Genomic DNA, 5,508 nt, shown 5'->3' on the forward strand with positions numbered 1-5,508 from the left:
GACACAAAACATATGAGATGAACAGATTACTTCCTTACTATCAAAGGAAACCACTGATTTCTGTATTTTGGTACTGCCTAATTGTTTTAATTTTTACTTCATTTTTAACCCTCCTTTTCCTACATTTGGGACTCAAAAAGGCCCTCATTGATTTTATCCTCAAAACAACCCTGTGAGGTAGGTTAGGCTGAGATTATGTGACTGGCTCAAGGGCATCAAGCAATCTTCCATATCAGAGTGAGAGTCAAACCTAGGTTTCCTATCTCCTAGTCTGACACTCTAACAGGGTTGCCAGGTCCCTCTTTGCACTGGTGGGAGGTTTTTGGGGCGGAGCCTGAGGAGGGTGGGGTTTGGGGTGGGGAGGGACTTCAATGTCATAGAGTCCAATTGCCAAAGCGGCCATTTTCTCCAGGTGAACTGATCTTGTATTGGCTGGAGATCAGTTGTAATAGCAGGAGATCTTCAGCTAGAAACTGGAGGTTGACAACCCCTACACTCTAACCACTACACCATTCTGGCGCTCAACTCTGACAGATTGGTCTTTCTGTGTCTCAGGCAGAAGTCTTTTCCAGTCGTTCTACCCAAGTTCCTTTTAATTGGAGATATCATGCTGAAGCCCCTCCCCTCCCCAAACCCTGCCCTCTTCAGGCCCCACCCTCAAAATCTCCAGGTATTTCCCAACCCAGAGCTGACAACCCTATCTCAAGGGCTGCCCCACGTACAGCACATTGCAGTAATCTAATCTAGATGTAGCCAGGGCACGCACTGATGCCCCTGCTCATGGCATATGTGCACGGAAGACTGCTTCTATGCATACAATTGAGATTGAAAATGGATCCCGTATGTTTATGAGTAGGGTTGCCAGGTCCCTCTTCGCCACCAGCAGGTGGTTTTTGGGGAGGAGCCTGAGGAGGGTGGGGTTTAGGGAGGGGAGGGACTCCAATGCCAATTACTTAAGCGGCCATTTTTTGCAGTTGAACTGAGCCCTATTGGCTGGAGATCAGTTGTAACAGCAGGAGATCTCCAGTTAGTACCTGGAGGTTGGCAACCGTATTGATAAGCTACCACTAGCTGGTCAGCAATTTATTTTTGGTTCTCTCACTATGCCTGAAAGGAAAATGTGTGTGTGAGGGGGTGGAATTAATCCACTTGAGCCTATTGGCGTAAAAATTAAAACTATTCTGATGTCGCCTGCGAGGCCTCAAAGTCCAAAGATTATATTATGGATCAGTTTTGTCCCTGAAGGCCTGCAAAAATGCCACAAACCTCTGAATTGTGGCGAATAAACGAACGAGTGAAGTAATTGTATCAAGCCGAAAGAAAACACTGCATTAGAAAACGAGCTTTTCTTCACAGGACTGGGTATGGTACACACTGCGCCAAATGTTAGGTTAAAAACAATAAGAATAAGAATGCCTGGTGGGGCAAGCATATCATCCTAAATTCAGCAGCAAAAAGGAAAAAAAGAATGATAATCTCACGGATTTTAATAACGGCTCCAGTGAAAAGGGTGAGGGTCAGCTGCTAATGGTTTGTTTGTATGAAAAGTTAATATATGTTCTCCTGGAAAATGTTGTTTTCTGTTTGCTATGAAATATTAATACATTAAAAAAAAAAACACCTGAATTTCCCCAGAACAAAAGAACATGCTTCCATATTTTCAAACTCACCATGATTGCATCCCTAGGGTTAAAGGTACTAAGATCAGCTGAAGGACCTGGCCTGTAACACTTCCCATCTCTTCCAGGTGTCTGCTGGTTAAAGTCCAAAAGCCCTTTCAGTTCAATCCAGAGTTCCGAGTGACTCTTATTCCCTGAGCACTCCTGGCATTTTGCTGCCTTTTGAAATATGTTTTATTTATAGACTGCCCAAGGTACAGCTGTGGTTTTCCATGCAGACAGATGTTTGGCCAACATTCCCGTGTCAGTCCTTCTCTCCGCTGACACTTATGTTTTATATAAATTGAGAACAGAATTAGTTGTCGTGTGATTTGGGTTGCCAGGTCCCTCTTTGCCACTGGTGGGATGTTTTGGGGGCAGAGCCTGAGGAGGGCGGGGTTTGGGGAGGGGAGGGACTTCAATGCCATAGACTCCAATTGCCAAAGCGGCCATTTTCTCCAGGTGAACTGATCTCTGTCGGCTGGAGATCAGTTGTAATAGCAGATCTCCAGCTGGTACCTGGAGGTTTGGAAATCAGTACAGGAGTGAAGCCAATTTAAACAAAGGGCAAAATTCTTTATAAGCTACCATGTATAGTTCAAGACAATAGAAGACAAAATGTACAACAAAACCCACAAAATTCCATATATACATATGTACAGAAGTTGTTTGACATAGTTGTCATGTCAAACAACTTCTGTACATATGCATATATGGAATTTTGTGGGGTTTGTTGTACATTTTGTCTTGTATTGTCTTGAACTATACGTGGTAGCTTATAAAGAATTTTGCACTTTGTTTAAATTGGCTTTGCTCCTGTACTGATTTCCAAATCCCTTGATACTTGTACAGTGGTGTCTACTTTGTTCTCTCCCCCCCGGTACCTGGAGGTTGGCAACCCTACATGTGATCTTTATTTGCACATATATTATGGGAGACCTACAGGCCATGAAAATTACTTTAAAAATCAAATCATTTCACTACACTCTCAAAAAATCCCTTATATTTTTTTGGGCACCACAATTTCAGAAAGATGTAGACAAGCTGGAACGGGTCCAGAGAAGGGCAACAAAGATGAGGGGTCTGGAGACCAAGTCCTATGAGGAAAGGTTGAAGGAGCTGGGTATGTTTAGCCTGAAGAGGAGAAGACTGAGAGGGAATATGATAACCATGTTCAAGTACTTGAAGGGCTGTCATATAGAGGAGGGTGCCGAGTTGTTTTCTGTTGCTCAAGAAGGTCGGACCAGAACCAATGGGCTGAAATTAAATCAAAAGTTTCCGTCTAGACATTAGGAAGAATTTTCTAACAGTTAGAGCAGTTCCTCAGTGGAACAGGCTTCCTCGGGAGGTGGTAAGCTCTCCTTCCCTGGAGGTTTTTAAGAAGAGGTTAGATGGCCATCGTCAGCAATGCTGATTCTGTGACCTTAGGCAGATGATGAGAGGGAGGGCATCTTGGCCATCTTCTGGTCACTAGGGGTATGGAGGGGGGAGGTAGTTGTGAATTTCCTGCAGGGGGTTGGACTTGATGGCCCTGGTGGTCCCTTCCAACTCTATGATTCTATGATTCTATGATTTTTTTAAGTCACAAAAAATATTATTTCTCCCTAGCCATCTTCCTTCCTTCCTTCCTTCCTTCCTTCTTAACTTTTCTTTTCTTTATGTGCAGCTGCTTCCAAGTTCTGCTCAAACAGGTTTTCAATTAAAATAATGTAACAATATAAAACAACAAGCCATTAAAAACCAACCATTGTACATAAACAGCATAAAAGTTATCCATAAAACAGAGGAAGATCATTTAAGAGCTGGTAAGATAAAATGTCAACTTAAAAGCCTGGGTAATAAGATTCTTTTTGGCCTGGTACCTAAAAGATTAGGCGCCAGGTGAACCTCCAGGGAGAGGGTGTTCCAGAAATATGGTTCCCAGGCCCCTGGAAGGTTATTTACTGCTTTCGAGCCCCTCTCCTGGTACAATTCAGCCAGCTGGCAGGGGAATCTACCAGCAGCAAACTGTGGCCTAGGTCTCTTTTACAGGTGATGCAGCAATGTCCCTTCCCACACACACTGGAAGTGACGTCACTACATTGCCAGCAACCACATAGATGCTCTGATATTTGGGCAAAACACTATGGTAAAAACAGCTTCTACCATAGACTTTTTGCCCAAACACCAGAGTGTCCCCATTGTGCTGGTGATGTGATGGTGTCACTTCTGGTATGTGCCAGAAGTGACATCGCCACATTGCTGACACAGGCCTAGGCCTCCATTTGCTGCTGGTGTGTTTTCCCCACCCCTACCCTAGGGTTGCCTGGTTTTGCTACCGGCAGGAGGTTTTTGGGGTGGAGCCTGAGGAGGGCGGGGTTTGGGGAGGAGAGGGACTTCAGTACCATAGAGTCCAATTGCCAAAGCAGCCATTTTCTCCAGGATGGAGATCAGTTGTAATAGCAGGAGATCTCCAGCTAGTACCTGGAGGTAGGCAACTCTGCCCTACCCCCTACCAGTTGCCAGGAGATGCCTGGCAACCTTATCCAGAAATGAGGTGTCACCACAGAAAATGCCCTGTCTCTAGTTGCCACCCACCTCACCTCTAGGGTTGCCAGCTCTGGGTTGAGAAATTCCAGGAGATTTGGGGGGTGAAGACTGAGGAGGGTGGGGTTTAAAGAGTGGAGGAATTTCAATGCACACGTGGATGCATGAAGCTGCCTAGTCCCTTTAACTGGAGATGCCGGGGATTGAACCTGGGACCCTCTGCATCCCAAGCAGATGCTCTGCCACTGAGCCACAGCCCCTCCCCTAAAATACAGTTAGAATTGAACACATGAAGCTGCCTTATACTGAATCAGGCCCTTGGTCCATCGAAGTCAGTGTTGTCTACTCAGACCGGAAGCGGCTCTCCAGGGTCTCAGGCAGAGGTCTTCCACATCACCTACTTAACTGGAAATGCCAAGCAGATGCTCTACCACTGAGCCACAGCCCCTCCCCAAATGCCATAGCGTCCAATTGCCAAGGTGTCCATTTTCTCCAAGGGAACTGATCTCTGTCGCCTGGAGATCAGTTCTAATAGTGGGAGATCTCCAGACACCACCTGGAAGTTGGCAATCCTACTCACCTCTGAAGGCAGAGGCACAGAGAGCTGGGCTTCTGAGGCAAATTTTAACTGATGGGTTGGATAGTGTGGGAGAAGACTGTCCTCAAGTAACCTGGCCCCAAGCTGTTAAAGATCTCACATCTTTTTCTGTGGATGTTTCAGTTCATCAGAAAGAAGAAGAAGAAGAGGAGGACGAGGAGGAGGAGTTGGTATTTATATGCCGACTTTCTCTACCACTTAAGGAAGAATCAAACCGGCTTACAATCACTTTCCCTCCCCCTCCCCACAACAGTCACCCTGTGAGGTAGGTAGGGCTGAGAGAGCTCTAAGAGAGCTGTGACAAGCCCAAGGTTGCCCAGCTGGCTTCATGTGTAGGAGTGGGGAATCAAACCCTTCCCTCTCCTTGCATTTTACTAACAAAAACCAAGGCTTGAAGGTTGGCAATACTAGGCAATGTGGTTACCTAGCAATGGCCACTGAGGGCACTTGTTTCTTAAAGCTACAGGCTCAGCTTCTACCATTTTGAGACTTTACCCCCACCCCAAATGTATTCTCTTTTTTATAATTTAGATTTTGCAAACCTGGGTTTTTTTTTCAGGTTTGTCGAAAGATATGTCTTGTCTGTTCATGGCATCAGATGGGGCCATACTTAGAATCAGAGGAGAAGAAGGAAGGAGGAGGAGAACAACAACAACAACAACAAGTAATTAATAATTGGCTACTGGTTACACCTACATTTGCCTAACTTCCATTCCTAATTGACAG

General features: G+C 45.4%; 1 non-coding gene across 1 annotated transcript; it reads right to left on the minus strand.

Moving 5' to 3' along the window:
- Nucleotides 1-4,372: 4,372 nt before the first annotated feature.
- On the minus strand, nt 4,373-4,444 carry TRNAP-GGG (transfer RNA proline (anticodon GGG)). The gene has a single exon. It is a non-coding gene; the product is annotated as a tRNA-Pro (tRNA).
- Nucleotides 4,445-5,508: the final 1,064 nt, after the last annotated feature.

The sequence above is a fragment of the Euleptes europaea genome, chromosome 5 (assembly GCF_029931775.1).
Source record: "Euleptes europaea isolate rEulEur1 chromosome 5, rEulEur1.hap1, whole genome shotgun sequence".
Taxonomy (NCBI): domain Eukaryota; kingdom Metazoa; phylum Chordata; class Lepidosauria; order Squamata; family Sphaerodactylidae; genus Euleptes; species Euleptes europaea.